Genomic DNA, 19,641 nt, shown 5'->3' on the forward strand with positions numbered 1-19,641 from the left:
TTTGCAAATATTTCCTTCCATTCCGTAGACGGCTTTTTGTTTTTTTTTCACTAGGTGGTGGTTTGCCTCGCTGTGCAAAAGCTTTTTAGTTGGATGTGGTGCCGTTTGTTAATTTTTGCTTTTGTCGTCCTTGCCTGAGCAGACTGGTCCAAAAAAAAAAAAATGTCACTCAGAGCCACGTCAAAGAGCTTACTGCCAGTTTTCTTCTACAAGTTTTATGGTTTCAAGCTTGCACTTGAGTCTCGAATCCCTTTCGAGTTTGTTTTTGTGTAAGGTAAACAAGTGGTCCCAGTTTCATTCATTTGCATGTGGCTGTCCAGCGTTCCCAACACCATTTGTTGAAGGGACCGTCTTTTCCGCAGTGTATATTCTTGCCTCCTTTGCTGTAGATTAATCAATCACGTACACATGGGTTTCTTTCCAGGGTCTCTATTCTTTTCTATTGATCTGTGTGTCTGCTTTTGTGCCAGGACCATACTGTTTTGATCACTATAGCTTTGTGGTATGTTCCTCAATACATTAAAAATACAACATACTGCAAGATATTTATCTGAAGAAAATGAAAACACTCACTTGAAAAGATATAAGCATCCCTATGTTTATGGCAACATTATTTACAGTCGCCAAGATAAGGAAGCAACCCAAGTGTCCATCAATAGATGAATGGAGAAAGGAGATGTGATATGATACATATATCTGACATGTATGATATATAAATGATGTATGTGATATATGGATATAACTCAGCCAGAAAAAGAATGAAATCTTGCCATTTGCAACAACATGGATGGAACTAGAAGGGTATCATGGTAAGTGAAATAAGGCAGCCGAAGAAAGGCAAACTCTGTATGATCACCCTTTACATGTGGCATCTAGAAAACAAATGAGACAAGCAAATGGAACAGAAACAGACTCTCAGAGACAAAACAAACTGATGGTTGCCAGAGGGGATGGACGAAAGAGATGAAGGGGATTAAGAGGTACAATCTTCCAGTGATGAAATAAATAATTAACGGGGATATAACGTACAAGAGTAGGAAATATAATCAATCATATTGTAACAACTTTGTGCGGTGACAGATGGCAGCTAGACTTATTGTGGTCACCACTTTGTAATGTCTATAAAAATAGAATCACTGGGCCGCCTGGGTGGCTCAGTTGCTCAGGTGGCTGACTTCGGCTCAGGTCATGATCTCACCATCCATGAGTCCATGGGTTCGAGCCCCGTGTCGGGCTCTGTGTTGACGGTTCGGAGCCTGCTTTGGATTCTGTGTCTCCCTCTCTCTCTGCACCTCTCCCTCTCCCTCTCCCTCCCTCCCTCTCTCTCTCTCTCTCTCTCAAAAATAAACACTAAAAAAATAAAAAAAAAATAGAATCACTATGTTGCACACCAGAAACTAATACAGTATTATGTGTCAATTATTGTTCAATAAAAAACAAGGAAAACATAAAAGGCCCCTGCAGAGCCCCAGCTTGAAGGGACACCAGCTGCCTTTGATCCGTGCATCTTCTGTGCCCAGCCCTGTGCCAGGCACTCTGCGAGGATTATCTCACTGAGTCCTCACCATGACTTGGAGGGAGGTGCTGTCATGATTCCCATTTTGCAGATGAGGAAACTGAGGTCCAGGGAAAGGGAGGGGGCTTCCCATGCTTCCTATGGTCCCACAGCCAGGAAACAGTGGAGCAGGGCACAAGTCCCAGAAGTGTGACCATGGAGCACACATTCCTGCCCTGGGGGGTGGCCAGGAGGGAGCCCTGTCTCTCTGGGACCTTCACGTGCCAGGCTCTGGGCGGGCGTGGTGTGTATTTCAGGGCACATCACTGGGTCCTGGGACCGCGGTCATCGGGGGCCGGTGTCGTTATCCCCTTCCCTGGCTCAGAGCAGTGAGACAGCCAGCCCGGGGCACAGAGGAGTGTGCGTGGGGCAGACCGCTCGCCCCACACCCGGCTCGTCCCCGTGGAAGAGCAGTCCCTGGGGTGCGGCGTCCACCTGGCACCTGCACCTGTCTCCCTCGGGCCCCCCCTCCTCCCGGGCTCGCTGGGCCTCGCGCTGCCTGCTGACCCCGCCCCTGTCACGCAGAGTCACTGCCTGGTCCCAGACGGACCCGCTGGGGGCTGACGGGGAGGGGCCGGCACAGCCCTTCCGGGGAGCAGGGAGCCGCTGGCAGGGGCCTCCTGAGACGGCACACCCGGCGGGAGCGACTCCTCAGAGGGAGACCTGAGCTGTGATGTTGTCAGAGGCTGATGCCTTGGTGGGACGGAGGCCCCAGAGGGTATCCCTCGCTCTCTGCGGCGTGGGGTTTGGTCCGGCTCAACCCTGACTCATGGTGCGAGCTGGGACAGGCCCCGGCCCGTCTAGACCGCAGTATCTCTGCCTGCCAGGCTGTGGGGCCGGCTTCTGTGCAGGGGCTTCCTGAGCCCCAAGTCTCTGGGGGCCCCTGAGCCCTTGACAAGAGGTTCTGTCACATATGCACCATCCAGGGTGGCCTGGACCCTGCAAGGTCAAGGAGCCCAAGGCTCGGCCCCAGAGAGGCCTGCCTTCCGGCTGCCGGCACCCCAGCCCCGCAGGACTGCACCACCTCCCATCCCCCTTCACCGTCTCACACCTGACTCATCACCCAGTGCCCATGGGCCTCACCGCCTCTTCTCCCTGAAGCTTCAGAGGCTGCGACCTGTGCTTGAGCCCGAGTCTGGCCCGGCCTTTCCAGCTCCCGCACCCTGCCCGTGACTCCGGCCCTGGCTGTGACTCAGCTCTTTCTCCACTCTGCCGGGGACCCCAGGAGCACCACGCCCCAAGCACAGGGGTCGGAGGGAGACCCAGCGCTCTCCCCTCCGACGGCACACGAAGGAAGCGACCGCAGAGTCCGCCCTGGCAGGCCCGGCCACAGAGTCTCGGGACCGCGGCGATTTGCCGGGGATGCCCCAGCAACAAGCCGTGCCCGTGGCTCAGAGGACACACGCCTTGTCTCACTGATGACGCAAATCCTTGTGTGCACGGATGAAAAGCCTTTGTGCGCACAGGACGCGGGTGCCCCTGTGTGCTCTAGAAACACCCTCCCGTGAACACAGCGAGTGCCTGATCTCAGCTGTTCCCAGACCCAGCCTGGAAGGGCAGCCTTTGGACTCTGCGACGGACCCTCTTGCAAATACACCCACTGACACCCTCCACCCGCGCCCCACTCCAAGCCCCGGGGGTGTCTCGTGACACGGTCCTTGACGGAGATGTTCTTTGCGTATCCCCAAACCCCAACATAGCGACCGCGGACACCAGGGGACCCGCAGACCTCTGCTCCTCCCTCCCCTTAATCTCGTTTGCCCTTTTACACACCTCGTCCTCACACTACTGCCAGCCTCCCACAGTGCCAGAGGAGGGAAATAGACGGAGACTCTCAGGCTTAATCAGCTCCGGCGTGAGGGGTCCAGACGGGGCGTGTGGAGGGGGCACTGGGATGCGAATTACGAGCTCCCCTTGCTTCATCACCCTCCGATACTGTCCTATCTTTATTCATTCTGGCAAATTAAATTAGCACCGTCTTCCCAACCTTGCTCCGCGCGAAGGATGAAACAACGGTGGCAAGAGACAATAGGCCGGAATGGGGGCGTTTGATATGCTTCGGACCTTGACTCCCTGCGTCGGAAAGGCCCACCGTGCTGGAAAAAGCCAGGCAGAGCTCTTGAGGATGCAGTTTGGGGTACTTGGGGTTGGCCCTTGGCCTCTTTCATTTTTTCCCTTTACCCTCAGAAGAGGAGGGGAGTCAGCAGCTCTCCTCCATTTCTGCTTACGCAGCTGTAGGAGCCCCTGTGAGAGGTAGCCACGATTATTCCCATTTCACGGAGGTGGGTGTTGAGGCTTGGAGAGGTCAGGTGACTCACCATAGTCGTACGCAGGAAGGGGCATTGGAGCCGGGGGTGCCCGCCTCTCAGGTGGAGGCTCCCTGGGGTGGGGGCTGCGTCTCGCCCGCAGTGGGCGCCCGACAGAGGCCCGCTGGGGTTTGCAGGTTGCACCCGCCTCCAGCCCCCGTGGCTCAGAAGTCAGCAGGGAGAACCAAGTGACTCTGAGGCCTGGGCCTGGTGAGCAGAGGGGGGCAGGTCTCTCTCCTTCCATCAGGGCATCAAGTTCAAGGTGAAGACAGAGAAGATGTCCCTGCTCCATGCAGAGGACTCCTTAACACTCTCTGTGTCAAGGGCACTCTGGCTTAAGGCAGATGGGGGCCGGGCCGCTGGGCGTGGGAGAATTCACCTGTCACCTGGGGCCAACGTTTCGGGCTCTCATGAGCCAGATCAGGAGGTGGTGGAGAGAAAGGGGTGCGATGGAGAAGGGTAGGGGGAGAAATGTGTGAGCTCCAGCCTCTGATGATTAGGCTGCTGGCTCCTGCCCCTCTCCTGCTCTCTTTCTCTCCCTCTCTCTCTCTGTGTATTAATCTCTCCCTCTCTTTTGTTCCGTCTTGCAGTCTGTGTCCCTTTTTCCTTCTGTGCTTCCATACCCCATTTTCCCCTCGGCCTGGCTTGTATCTGTCCGTCTTCAGCTCCGTCTGGATGGGTGTGTTGGGGCAGCGGCAGGGGGGGGTGGGGCGGGGGGCGGTTATTCCTCTCTCTCTTTAAGCCTCTGCCAGGCTCTCATTTCCATCCCCTCTCCCAAAGGTTCCTTCTTCGTCTGCGTGTGTGGGTATGTTTGCGGGTGTATGTTCTTGTGTCTTTCCCTTTTTATGTATTTTTCTGCCTTTATCTCCCTTGGTGTGTCCCCTCCCCCCACCCCCTCACGAATCTCTTTCCTTTTTCTCTCTGTGCTGGTGGCCTCTGTCTCTCCCCACTCATCCCTCCTTGTACTCGCCCCCTTTCTCCAGCCCCCCACCCCATATTTGCTGCTCATATCCGCAGGGAAACCTGAAAACCTCTGAGGGCTCATGAGAAGGCCTCACGTTGCCGGGCAGAATCGGTCATGATCTGGGGCAGGCGGGTGGCAGATGGGTGGCTCTCTGCGGATACTCAGGGAAGGGACTGCTGCTGCTGAGACCCATCACGGGTCAGCACCGAGGGGCAGATTCGGAAGGCCTGGGCTCCTTCCTGCTGCCTCCCTCCTGCTCCTGCCTTTTCTGGGCCTCAGTTTCCCTCCTCCGTATGATGGGGCTGCTTGGACCAGATGATTGTTGTAACACTACTAACTGGGGTCAGCCAGTCCCTCCAGTGTTTGCTGGGCCTGCACCTCACCGAGCTCGCCCCCAGGGCACGGTTAACTGGCCCTTGCAGAGGAGGGCTGGCCCAGAGAGGCTAGAGGGTGCAGCAGGCTGACTCCGTAGGCCCCAAAGCCCCCAGCCCCTTCCCATCACATGTGGGACCCCTCAGTGGCCTGAATGATGTCATCCACCCTTGTGTTACCCTTTAGGTGGCTGAGCTGAGCCTTACTGATGTTAGGGGTAGGGGGAAGGTACAAGAGCAGGGGTGGGGAACCCACCAATGGGGGGGCCCTTAGGTCGGCATCCGCGGCACCCCATCCCCTACCCCACGGGGACTCCCCACCCCGTCCTGTAACATGAGTGCTGGCAGAGCTCACCTGCCTTCCTGTGGTCCTGTCACCTCTGGGCCTGGCAGTGCCCCTGCCCGGCCCCTCTTCCTCTTGGGGCTTCTGTCTCTCCCCGAACGCAGGACCCTCTCCCTCCCTGGTCTCTCTCTTCCTCCCCCTTTCCGGGCCTCTCCCATCATTCCGTCTCATCCTGGGTCTCCCACCGTCTTTCCCCGTCTCTATCTTCTTGCTGTTGATCCACTCTCCGTGTCCCTCGGAGTCTCTCTTGGAATCTTTCCGGTTCTCTGATGTCTTTGTGGGTGTGCATGTGTGTGCATGTGTGTCTTTCCCTCCCTCCCCTGCGTGCACACACACATGTGCACACACATGCACACATGCACCCCCACCCCCAGCCTCTGGTCCCTGTCCCAGCAGGCAGCAGGCAGGCCTGGGCCGGAGGAGGCGGAGGGCCTGGCGGGCAGGGGTGCAGGGGTGGTCCGGAGGAGGGGGCTCTTCTCTTTCCAAGCCAGGCCTGCCCACCCCCTCTCCTCACTTATGGGGCCTCCCTGTCTGCTTCCCAGACTGTTCCAGCACCTTCCCTGGAGAGGAACCCCAGGCCCCTGAGTCTAAAACTTCTTACTAGTGAAACGAGGTCAGGAGTGGTCCTCCCCTCCCGGGCTCTAGCGGGAGGACCAGAGCGTCACAGAGCGAGTGCTGCCTGGCCAGGAGCGGTGGCCACTGCAAAGGAAGGAGCTCAGTGCCCCGCACACTGTGGGTACGTAATTCGCAGCACGGTGAGCGAACGAATGTGTGGATGGATGTGTCCGTGGCCGCCCTCCATTCCAGTGTTGTGGGGACCCCTTAAAGTGCTATCATGCCTCCGTGATGATCTATAGTGGGGTCCAGGATTGGCTGCTCCTGACTACTTCCGGCCAGGACTCACAGACCGTGGGCAGAGGAGAAGGAGGAGGGGGAAGGAAGAATCCAATCAGCTTTGTCCAGGCGCCGCTGGAGGCCAGGAGGGAGACCCAGCCAGGCCACAGAGTTCCCCTGACAGGTAGATCCAGGCCCGGGGTCCTTAGAGCTCAGTCTGGCTTCTCTCCGAGGCTCCTGGCTTGGACACCACCACCTCCCCAGTCCCCCAGCTCCAGGACAGAGGCTGCACCCTCTGCAGGGCGCTCCCAGCCCCTCCTCCACCCGGCCCTGCTAGCCTTCTCTCCTCTGCCCCTGGCTGCACCTGCCTCTGAACCTGGCCAGCCCCCGCTGCACCCTGGTCCTTGGTTTCACCTGTCCTTCAGGACCCACCTCCTCCAGGAAGCCCCCACTCCTTGTCAATCTCCCCCAGCAGAGACCGTCAGAGAGAGTCAGGGGTAGGGTCCAGAGGCCAGCCCAGGGGCAAACGGAGCCTCCCGGACCAAGTTCACCAGGTTCAAGTGCAGGCTGTCCCCAGCCCAGCTGTGTGCTCTGCAGCAGGTTCCCCAGCAAAGCAGGGACCATGATATGCCCTCCCTGGGCTTCAGGAAGGTTCAGTGAGGTTTGACAATGCAACCCACCAGCACACAGTAGGCCCTCGACCTGGGTATGTCCGCCCACCCCAGCCCAGTCTGGATGAGGAAACAGAGGACGGAGCGAACTTTCCACGAGGGGAAAGAGCCTGTCTTCGGTGACCTTCTAGTGATGACCCTTGCCCAGACACTGGCTGGCTTCCAGCACCAGCTGGGCCTCCTGGGTACGGAGCCCGGGCAAAGCCTTACTGTTGTTTTGGAGCGCACAGTAGGAGCTCACGAAGGCCCACTGCTATTCCTACCTTAGAGTAATAACACATACCAACCATGTACTGAGCACCGGGCTAACTGGTTCACCAGCTTGCCCAGTCGTGTAACCTCTCCCAGCCTCAGTTTCCCCATGTGTACCTGGGGATCATGACCCTGCATGCGTGGCTGCTCTAAGCGGTGGACGAGGGCACGGTATGCCACACCAGGAGCTGGACCCACATCTCTGTTGGTTCCCTGGTGGGGCCCGGCCCTACCGGCCAAGCTCAAAGCAGGGCCTTCCCCCGACGCTGGGCCCCTCTGCCCTTGGCACTGAGACTTTGCTCCCTGCCTCGAGGGCCCGGGGACCTGACTCAGGCGCTGCCCCCTGGGCCCTGAGCAGGCGAGATCACCTGGCTCTGAAGCTCTGTCCAGAGCCTCCCGCAGCCCGAATCTGGCTCCAGGAATGACCGTGATGACAAGAGTCAAAGTCGTAAGGAAAGTGAGGGGTGACCCAGGCAGAGCAGTCACTCTGCTGGGCTCCGTGGTCGGTGCCTTTCTGACCCATCTCACTCAGTCCTCACCTTACACGTCTATTATTGTCCCCGTTTCAGAGCTGACGCAACGCAGGCTCAGAGACGTGTTTGCTGCCCAAAGTCACACAGCCTGGAGGTGCCTGAGCAGGGCCTGGGGAGGTGGCCCGTTCTCCTTCCCCACGCCGATGACTCATGGGCTCCTGGAGAACAGAACCCATAACCGCTCACCTCTGGTCAACAGCAATACGAGCAAGGCCACCGAGGGCTGGGACTGGGGGACGAGGGAGGGCGGTCTCCATACTCTGGACTCCAAGGAGTCAGGCTTCCCGGACTGGGCACGAGGAGACCCCATTCCGGCTCAGATTTGGCTGCCATTTCTCTGGGTGACTGAGCAGGTCGCCCTCCCTTTTCGGGCCTCACTTTCCCCATCTGTAAAATGGAAGCGTCAGCATCCAGGATATGCTCCTTGGTTTTCTAAGTTGAATATCCTGGTCTCTGCATCTGGTGCTGGCGGGTGATAGCCAGACGACCCCCCTTCCCCCTAAAGTCCAATCCTCTGGAACCTCTAGCCTCAGGACAATCGTGCCCGCCCTCTACCCTTGGCACCTTCTGCCCCATCCCCAGACAGTGTGTTGTGTCTTCCTAGGACGCTCAGTCTGGGCTAGCTCACCCTGGGGGTCTGCCCTGTACCAGAGGGGGCGCCTGAAACCATAGAATAAGCAGAGGCACTTAGTTTTTATTTATTTTTGGTCTCAGGTGGCAAGGGATATAAAACATATTTTTGGATTAGAATTGAGATAGAGAGATCGTGGAGTAGATTGCAAAAGCCACGTGACTTTTACGAGCAAACACCAGACTTCAAGGGTTGTCCTCCAGGAAAAGTTAAGACGCTTTGGAGGAAAAAAGATCTTTGGAAGCACGGGGCCGGGGCTCCCCCCACCCCACCCCATCCCGTCTCTACTCAGCACCTGCACAACCTTGGACAACTTGTGGCACCTCCCTGAGCATCAGTTTCTCCATCTGTTAAATGGGCAGAGGTGTTCTGGGCAGATTGGAACTGGGTCCCTGTTCTTTAGTGGGTAGTTAGGCATCATCCTGAGTACGTGTTGGTCTCAGTTAAATGCGTTGGAATAAAGGAGAAGGGAGTTTATTTCAGGAGGCAGGCGTCTGGGCAGAAAGACGGAAGTGATGATGGGGGACGCGGGGGTGTTTATCAAGCTCTTTCCCTCCCCTGCCTCCGGGACAGGGTTCTGATTTCCTGGGCAGAGGGGTGAGGACTGGAGCCCGTTTGTGTCATGAGAGGCTGCATGAGGCCCCAAACCCAAGCCCTGCTGTGTGGGGGCCCAGGTCACATCCAGTGTGGGGACGGGTCCTTCTCTCCAGAGCGAGCCACCGACCCAGCACCACCCGGGGCCTTCTGGGGTCACTGCCTATCCGACAGGGAGAGACCCCAGCCCTCAGCAGGGCGCAGGCTCCCGGGGACCCCGGCATCGGTGGCAGGGGTGACGGGCCCCACTGATGGCCCGGAGGGGTCGGCAGTCCACGAAGAGGGCAGCGTGGACGGCTGAGGGTGGACGGAGGCCTGAGCATGAGTCTCCCAACCCTGTTCGCTCACAGATAATCGGGGGGAGACCCGAGCAGGGAGCGAGGTTCTGTGCTCCTCAGGTGGGAGAGGGACTGTCGTCTGACATTAACCAGGCCCGTTTATGTCTTGCTCTGAGCCATTCTGATTGCGGGAGAATAATCTCCCCTCCCAGAGCAGCAGCTCCGAGGGACGGGGTGTGCTGAGAGACGCTGACAGGTGTTTCCAGGAAAAGGACTGCCTTGTGAAATCTGCTTGCGTGACTGCGTTAGTTCCTTCTGTTTTACTTTTTGCTTTTCCTTCATAACAACCTCAAACATCTCAGGGGCTGATAGCAGCACACGCTGCTCTTTCTCAGGCTCGGGTCTCGGCTGCCTGGTAGGGCGGAGCTGCTCCCGGTTTTGCGTGCGCCACAGGGCTGCCCCGGGGGGGGGGGGAGCATCTCTCAGGGGCACCGTCTTGTCTGGTTGTCTTGTCTCGCGTTCTTCTCAAGGCCCACGGGCCGGGATGCAAGAACAGCGGGCACATGAGCCAGGGACGTCTCTTAAGGCCTCAGCTCAGAATAGGCAACTGTCACCCCTCCCCATGCTCCTTTGGCCAACACGAGTCCCACAGTCGCATCCGACATCACAAGGTCAGGGGAGGGCAGGCTTTGTCCACTGCAGCATCCTCTGGGGAGTTGGGTGGCGGAGGGCAGAGCGCAGGGTGAGGAGCTGGGAGCAAGTCCCACCTGCTCTCTCGGGCTCCTCCTGAAGCATCACAGAGCACCCAGGCCCTGCGTGTCTCCAGTGCGTCCCCAAGGCCCCGGCTCCTCGTCCTTTATCCCTGGTAGTATGGCAACTGCCTTGAGCCCCATCCCGTGTGCTGTGGGACATCCTAAGTGCCAGCACGTCCCTGGGGCCGAGGGTCCCTCTGGCTTCCTGGTTTCGCTCCGTGTACCCCTCTCCCCCTGGCCGTTGCCTCTACACCCCACCCTACATGAAGCTTAGGGCCCCGGCTCGAATGTTCCAAATCCTCTCTCCTGCCTGGCTAAGCAAAGAGCATCTATTTTGAGTTTCCATCCTTCAGTAATTACCACACACTATTGAAAGTTGATTATTGTTGTTGTCGTTGTTGTTGTTTTGCCTCAAACACAACGAAAATTCTTGCCCCCAGCCGTAAGCCAAGGAGAAACTCTGTGAAGCTTCATCTCCGGCCAGCGGTCCTGCTGGAGCAGGTGTCCACGCCCTTGGGACTGGGTCTTTCCATCCTGCGGTGCGCGTTCCCACAGGAAGTTGCGCTTGGCCCGGAGAGCCTCTGGGACTAACGCCTGTCACCTGCCAGTGGGCGGGGCCGGAGGAGCCCCACGGGATCCAGGGTGCTAGTGACGGATCGGTGATGGGGGGCTGCGTGTGCCTCGGGCACTGAAGGAGCCCGGCCAGTGTTAGTTCTCACCCCACCTTAGGGTGACCCACTATGACTGTCCAAGCCAGGACATTTGAGAGTGCAAGGGGACACTGTTCTTAATTACAGAATAAACAGACTGCTTCGGGCTACATGGGACTCGTGGCTGCTTTACCCCTCCCTGGACCTGATCGCACACTCTGGTTCCCCCAGCCCTGCCCTCCCACCTCCGAGGCCCCGTGCCCACCCCCAGAGCGCATGGCCGCCTCCCAGCCCCGGGGTGAGGCCCTGGGCTGGGCGGGGGTTGTGCAAGCCAGTCGGGACTCAGACTCTGACACGGCCTCCAGCCTTGTGTTATGCCTCAAAGGTCAGTCTGCACTCGGGGCTGGACCACCGGTGTGTATCCGCTGGTCTCCAGCTTTCCACCGCGCTGCCCTGAGCTGACCCTGAAAGCTGTCTTCCTGGTCCTTGCCAATGGTTCAAGAAAGACCCCTGGGAGAAGGCTGCGTCCCGAAGGGCCCCTTCTGCAGAGCCTCCCCCGGTACACAGAAGCCGACTCCCCCAGACCTCCGTGGACAGGCGACCTGACTTCCCCAGATACGCTGGGGTGAGAGTGGGCGACGTGACCTTGGTCAGATTCTGGCTCTGCCGCTGTGTGACCGAGGGTGGATCACCCCACCTCCCTGAGCCTCGGTTCCCTCAGCCGCAGAGTGAGAACAATTACACCTTCTCCCAGGACCGTTAGGAGAACTCGTGGGTCCCTTGAAATCATAGAATCTCATTTCTGCCCCCATAAGGCCCATCACACCAGTCTCTAAGCAAACACACACACACACACGCACACACACACACACACACACACACACACACACACTGGGTGCGTATGAGGTACGCCTCGAATGCATCTAGAATACATTCCCCTTCCCTCTGGTTCCTAAATCCTCTCAGTCCTTTGGGGGCCCAGCTCAGATCCCCCTCTCCAGGACGTCTCCCCAAGACTCCTCTGGAACATCCCACCCCCAGCTCACCCTGGAGTAGGTGACCCCATCCCATAGTGCACTCCCAAGGCTGAGGATGGGCCTCCTTGGCCCATGCATCCCCTTCCCCATCGATTTATGTATATATATATATATATATATATATATATATATATATATATAAAATTTATCCAATTAGGCAAGAAATGTGCACTAGGTCCCTACAATGTGCCAGCACTGTGCTGGCTTTGGGGATCCAACCTGAATGAGATTTGATTCCCGCCTTCAGAGCTCTTGGTATAGAAGCAGAGATGTCTGCTCACTGAACAAAGAACAATCCAGAAGGGTCTTCTGGTGGTGGATCCTGGGCTATAACAGAAAAAGGACCCCACGGCGCTGAGAGGCCTCAGCTCACTTGCACGGGTTCCAGCAACTTCCAGGCTGGAGTCATAGGGAGTTGGCAGAGTCAGGGCCACTTCCTTCCCGAGCCTGGAGCGCTAATCATGGCTCACCTGCCACTCTGGGGAATGATTACCCGTCAAGGTTCCTTCGAGGCCTTGGCCTCCCGGAGGCCCCTCCCCCCAACCCACCCACGGAAAGCCCTGATGGCCGCTGAAAAGCTGCTCCCCTGGGGGTGAGGGGAGAGAGATCACTTTCCTCCCCCCGCTTCCTTGTTCGATCTAGCAGGTGGGTACAGTGACATCCAGTCCTGCCAAACCTAATAATGGAACTGTCACGGTCAGACTGGCCCTGAGGTGAGCAGCGAGGGTTCCAGGAAATTGTGGAGATTGTCTGCAACGTGGGCCATCTCAAATTAGATTGGCTCAGCGAGCAATTTCAACCTCTGCAAATTGCATTTTGAGCTCGTCTTCTCCCCGCCGACCCTTCGCAGGGCCTGTCACTTTGCTTCTCTTAGACTCCAACTCCTAAAGCTCTCTCCGAGACCATCACCGTTAGAGACAGCCGGACCCGGGCTTGAATCCCAGCAACTGGGCACTAAGTGACCAGTGTGCAAATGGCAGCAGGTTACCTCATGGTGCTGTGGGCAAACGGGGATAATAACTGTTTTAATTGGGTCCGTTTCTGTTATAAGAAGATATTCAAATTGGCTTAAGCCAGAAAAGGGAATTTATAGGCTTCTGTAGCCGAGAAGTTCAAGGGAATTCAGGTATGGCTGGATCTAGGTGCTCAGATCTGCTTTCCTTTGAGCGAGCTTCCCCTCCAAGCAGCCCTTCTCCCGGAGGCCCCCGGCAGCTTCAGTAGGAAAGAGCACTTCGCTTGCTCAGTTTTCCAACACAGTCCCAGGATGAAGTCTCACTGGCCATGCCTGAGTCATGTGCCCATTCCTGAACTAGTTATACAGGAGATATACAGTATGTATACAGATATACAGAACTAGTTATACTAGGTATACAGTAGGGGCTCAATAATTGTTTACTGACAGAGGGAAGGGTGAGGGGGAGTGGGGAAGCTCTGGCACTTGTTCAGAAGGCAGAGAATCAGGGTTTGTCCTGGGCAGCGGCCATGGGGAAGGGGGGGACTCCCCTAAGCCACATCCAGCAGGAAACGCGTGGCCATCCCAGCCACTCCCTCCCTCTGAGCGCTCCAGATTCTGCTCCAGGAAACTGAGAACTGTCCAGGCAGCTCCACCTCGCTCGGCCTTGAATTCTCAGTCACCCACCTGCCATCCTTCAGTAAGGTGTCAGCCTCGAACCTGGGCTAGAATTCCTTTATGCATCGGGAAGGGGAAAAGACATCCATTCCCTGCAGAGAAGGGAGGTCTGGCAAGGACAGCATCTCTTTCTGGGCCCTTGCAGGAGCCCAGGGGAGGGGAAGAGAGAGAGAGGGAGACAGAGAAACCCAAGTGGGCGTCCTGCTGTCAGCTCAGAGCCTGACGCAGGGCTCGAACCCACAAACCGGGAGATTGTGATGTGAGCCGAAACCATGAGTCGGATGCCTAACCGACTGAGCCACCCAGGTGCCCCTTCGTTGTATCTTTTTGAGGGACAAAATGCAACCCATAGCCCCTCTCCGTTGGGTTTGAGATAATTAGTGAGGTAATGACCATGGGAGCACAGCCCAACCGGGGCCATCCCTGGGATGTGGAGCCTGGACTGGCCACCATGCCAGGGTCCCTCCCAGGCCCTTGACTTGGTGCCTTTTGCTTTCCCGGCTCCAGAAGCCTCCCGGGCAGGGAGCCCCGGTCACTCAGAAAGATTAACACCCCTCGGGTAGGAGACGTGGTGAATGGGCCATGTCTCCTGGTTTGTTTGCTGTGACTTTTAATGCAGGCTCCAAGCCCAGCCACTCGGTCACTGTCGTCGGAAACCCCACCCGGAGCTACCCCCCCCCCCCCAATCCTTCCCACTAATGAGGCTCTTCTTAGGAACTCCAGACCTTTCTCCAGACTCGTTTCTCTTCCCCTCCCTGTCACGTCCAGGAGAACGGTGGTGTTCAAGGTGTCTGTCACCCAGAGGAAATGCTAAGTCTTGCTGAAGTGACATTCTCCAACAGGCTGCCTTTCTGGTTTGGCCCTTTCTGGGCTCCGGAATCTTGACTATAGTCACTATGAGGCACCTCCCCCATCCCTACGGACGTGAGTGGCACTGCCTATAGCGGCTTTTTGACTTCTAGATTTGAGAAATGGCTCGAGGAATCCTCGAGAACGATGAAATCAAGTCAGTCTATGGGAAGAAAACTATAGACAGTTCGCCATGCAGGTGATTTAATGCAACCCACTTTGAATAATACTCATTGGAGTTGGTGCCTGAGACAGGATGCGTCAAATATCCCTGTTTTCCTTCCCCAGCAGCCCCTATAGTCAGGCTGTCACCATGTGACTAGTTCTGGCCCGTGAACCAAGAGCTGACGGCTCATTATTTTTTTTTTTAATTTTTAATGTTTACTTATTTTTGAGAGAGAGAGGGAGAGAGACAGAGCACAAGCAAGAGAGGGGCAGAGAGAGAAAGAGAGGGAAACACAGAATCCGAAGCAGGCTCCAGGCCCTGAGCTGTCAGCACAGAGCCCGACACGGGGCTCGAACTCACGACCCGCGAGATCATGACCTGAGCCACCCAGGCGCCCCTACCTGGCTCATTTCTGGCTCAAAGCAGTTAAACATGAGTGTGATGCCTCCAGGCCTCCTGTGCTCTGCAGTGGTTACTACAGGGACCACATGTCCTGGGTGGGAGAGACAGACCTTGCCTACCTCATCCACTTCGGGCCCCAGCACATACGAAAGTAAGGGGCACATAGCAGGTATCCGATAAATGCACCATGCATGAACAGATGAATGAATGAAGTGTCTACATACATTTCCAATGTTTCTTCACTAAGCAGATGGGAAAAAACAAAACAAAACAAAACAAAACAAAACAAAACAAAACAAACCCTCAAAAACCCTTCATCCAAGTGTGACGTGAAAAGTTTTCTGTCTTCTTCTGTCTTGCCCGGTTCAAGTTCCATAAACCCTTTCCTGGGGAGTCCCAGCTCCCACTCTGCGTCCTTGACCTTGCTTAAATGGCCCTAGTCACACTGTCAGAGAAGCCTTCTCACATGGGCTTTTCCAAAAGCAAAGATGTTATTTCCAGGGAGGTCGTCATTTATCAACATCTATATTTTTTTGTGGATCATCATTTTGGTGTCAAGTCTACGAACACATTGCCTAGCCTCAGATCGTGACGATTTTTGTCCCATATTTTCTTCTAGGAGCTTTCTATTTTTATGGGTTTCATTTACGTATATGATCCATTTTGATCCATTTTATGTCTGAAGATGGGTTGAGGCTAATTTTTTTTTTTTTTTTTTGCCTCGGGGTGGGTAATTGCTATTGCTTTGCTTGTCGAATAGGCAATTCTTCCTCCACTGAATTGCTTTTGCGCTTTTGTCAGAAATCAATTGAGCATATCTGTGTGGGTCTATTTCTGGGTTCTCTCTTCTGTTCCATTGATCTATGAGTCTGTCCTTCCACCAACACCTCAGTGCCTTGATTAATGCAGCCGCAGCATAAGACGTAATGTGAGGTACAGCGATTCTTCCCATTTTCTTTGTCAAGGTATGTTCACTGGTCTAGGGTCGGTGTTTTCCCCTAGAAATATCACAATAAGCTTCTCTATGTTTACAAAAGCTCCCGGTGGGATTTTGATAAGGATCGTGGGAAACCTACAAAGCAGTTTGGTGAGAACTGACGTCTTTACTCACGCCGAGTATTCAAATCTATGAACATGGTTTGTCTCTCCATTTATGCAGGTCTCTTAAAATTTCCCGTGTGGCTAATTTCTAAAATTTACAGCCTGCAGATTCCGTACATGCTTTGTTAGGGGTATGGCTCGGGGTTTGGCTTTCTGTGATACAACGGAACTGTGTTTTTAATTCTGGTTTCTGCGTGTTCTGGTAGCTCGTGGAAACAGCTGCATGCTTTTTCTTCCTTTTTCAGTTGACTTGTTGCTATAAATTCCAGTACCACGTTGAATAAGAGAGATGAGAATAGGCATCTTAGCCCCTGTTCCTAATCTTGGACAGAAGGCATTCAGTGTTTCGCCGCTAAGTAAGTTAACTACAGGCTCAGTATAGATGTCCCTTACTTTCTTGAAGAGACTGTGACGTGTTGCCATTAATTCTTGCCACAACGGGTAGAAGTCTCCGGTGAAGCCACGGGGGCCTGAAAGGGTTTCTTTGTCGGGAGTGTTTAGCATTATAAATTTAACTTGTTTGATGGCTGTAGGGTTGTTCAGACCACTTATTTCATCTTGGTTTTTAGCTCTACCAGTTTGGGGTTTGGGGGAATCGGTCCAATTCTTCTAATTTGACTGGGAGGTTGTCCATCTGGTGGCTTCATGGCTCCCACTGGTCTCTGCCGGGGCTGACGGAAGGCACTCAGGGGTTCCTGCAGGCTGGGCTGCTAGGGGGCTCTTGGTGGGGGAGGGATGTGGTGGGATTTCCACACCACCTGTCCACCTGCTGTCTCCGGGCTGGGGACGGCGGTGTCGGACCCTCAGAGGCGGGGAGGACTGACGTGAGATTTGGATTCACTGGGGTGTGAAGAGTCTCTGTAGAGCTGTGGTGTAGAGAGGTTGTTGCAATGGCACTCCCGAGTGAGCGCCCATCCGCTTGTCCTCCCTCTCCCGACAGATGACAACCACTGGCTTCTGAATGGCTCGAAGGGCTTGGCTCTTCTAACCCTCACATCCCGTCCCCAGATGCGCCTTCCAAACACTCCTTCTGAACTACATGCTTGACCCTCATATTCCTCCTGTGGAAGAGCAGTGCAGTGGCTGACATCTCAGGCTCCAGAGCCCATGTGCCCAGGCTCAAATCCCAACCCCACCACTCAATGGCTGTGTGGCCTTTGGTAATTTACCTCACCTCTCGCTGCCTCAGTTTCCACAGCTGCGAATGGAGAGGATAGTGACCCCTACCTCCCGGGCTTCTCATTGGATGGGTTCACGTAGGTCAGGTGCTTAGGGCTGTGCCTGGAGCATAGCAGGTGTTCCACAAACATTAGGGAGAATCAATGCCCTACTGGCATCAGGAACATGTCGGAATCTGGCTTGGCTTTCGTGGTTCGTCATCATCCAGCCCCGCAGACTCTCTACCGTCATTCCTGTTTCTTCATGAATTCCACGTGACCCTGCGGCGGCCCTCTAGTTCCTGAAACACCTGGTCTCACCGTCACCTTGGACTTGACCGGTTTCTCCTGGCTCCCCTTGAAGATTCAGCCCTCCCCAGCTCTACCCTCGCCCTTCACACGACTTACGCGCCCCTATTCTGTGTTCCCGGAGCCCTTATTCACAGCCCTGTCATGGCGGTAAAATTCACATGGTCAGTGTTATTTATTGAACATCTACTCCATCCTGGTCTCTATGCTCGGCTGGACTGGCAGCGGAGAAGACACATGTCGTGGTTCCTGCCTCTGAGGAGTGTATGTTCTAGAAACAGAGACCTGACGTCAGCTCCTTTGTCTGTGCCGTCCGAAGCTCTCAGCCCTTGTATTAATAATGCTTGTGCTTTAAGGGGTGGGACAGAAACATCTCCTGCCTTGAATCTGAACCAACCAGAGGATCCAGGGCATGGCCGGTGGAGAAGCAGTGTCCCCTTTATCACTGACAAAGCTGCGGGGCTTGTGGACTTTTACCGTGGACCGTAGGGTTAGACAGGGCTGACCTTACCATCCGAGGCAGCGCTGGACCCGTGGGGCAGGCTTCCCCGGTTTTGGGGTGTGGGTGTATAAGCCTCTGGTAGTGGGAAAGCAGATCGGGTGGGGAGCTCCCCTCCAGCGGCCAGACTCCCAAAGAGAGAGCGAGACGGATGATTTTTTCCTGCTCCTCCTCAAACTCGCTCAGCTCTGTGGGTGGGGAGGCCGAGGTATCCGGGGGACACTCGGGGGACACTCGGGGTGGGAGGAAGCTTCCCCGACACCGAATAATGAAATCACAGCATGACCACTCGCTAGGCATGGCTGTCACCATCCCACAGAGGAGGAAACGGGGAGCCGGGGGCATCACGTTAACTCGCTCGTCCAAACAAACCCCTGGGAAGTACAAGTCAGGAAATGAACCCAGCTATGACCTACAGCTGTCCCCACAGGGACCACGCCCGGCTCTCTACTCTGCCGGCCTATGCTCTCCCTCTGACATCAGAAAGTGCTCCTTCCCTTTTGAATTCCAGCCTGCCTTCTGGAAGATTCTCCCAGCGGGCCTTGTTTTGCCCTCTGGAGCAGCACAGTGAGCTTCATCTCCTCAGTAACTGCAAAATAAATTCAATAAAGTCCACTAAAGTGTGTAATCTCACAGCCAGGGTGGACAATTTCTGTGCTTCAGATTTGTTTGGTTTTTTTTTTTCATAATTACGAGCGCCATGGAAATTGCAGGGATTAGAGACTCGGCTGGAGACAAGGATGGGTTGTGTCACCAAGAAAACACAGAGGAGCCGAAACCCAGGGCAGGATAAGGTGGGCTGGGATTTGCATGAAATTAGGCGGCAGGTCTGCGCCCAGTAACTCCACGGTGGGGGGGGGGGGGGCGGGCAGACGGTGACCTTCTCTGGCCTGTTGAGGAATTGGGCAAGGTGATGGGGGAGGTTTGAGAGCAGCGGTTTAAAAACATGATTTGTGAAATGCCTGAAAGGCACATTGGAGATCTTGGCCAACCCCATTTTCCAGGTGGGACGACATTCCTGCCCTACCATCCCCCCTCCCCCGCCCCCACCAGGGGGAAGGGCCTTACCCCCCCCCCCCCCCCCAGCTCGCAGCCCCTCAACCTGGTGATACAAGCGGGCCCCTGGTGTTTTCCTGATTATTTAGACGGGGAAATAGGCTCCAGCTCCAGCCGTAAACGCCCAAGCAGGTCTGCCGCGGCCTGTGAGGTCTGGACAGCAGCCGCACAAATTTCCTCCAGCCTGTGTCCTCAAGGTCCCGTATCCCAGACGTGAGGGGTTTGTCTGAAGCCCCTTGGCTCGGAGTTCTGAGATCCAGAAAGACCCCCCCCCCCCCCACCCAGGGCGGTGGGGTATGTGTTCTCCGTGGTGACTGCAGACGGCTCCGGGGTCACCAGTGCTCACAGCGGGGGAGACAGTCAGCTAGCCCTGTGCCAAGGGGATGCGGGCGACGTGGGCACAAGCCGGGAGGAGGGGGGGATAATCCCAGTCCAGATCCCCTCTCCTACCACCTGCCTTGCCAACCCCACCCCGCGATGGGGGAAGACACTGGTGTTGGGCTTCATCGGGGTCTGAGACGCCCAGTGGGCACAGTCACTGGCAGCGCGATCGCGCCCCTCCTCCACAGCCTCCTCCTCCACTTCCTGTCGCTGCCGGTGAAGCAGCCCGAGTGGAGGAGGGGCCCAGTCCGGGCAGGAAGAGGGGCCCTCAAGTCAAGGTGCAGAGAGCAGAGGGCACTGATGAGAGAGTGGTTGCTCTG

Source organism: Neofelis nebulosa, chromosome 2 (genome assembly GCF_028018385.1).
Source record: "Neofelis nebulosa isolate mNeoNeb1 chromosome 2, mNeoNeb1.pri, whole genome shotgun sequence".
Classification (NCBI taxonomy): Eukaryota; Metazoa; Chordata; class Mammalia; order Carnivora; family Felidae; genus Neofelis; species Neofelis nebulosa.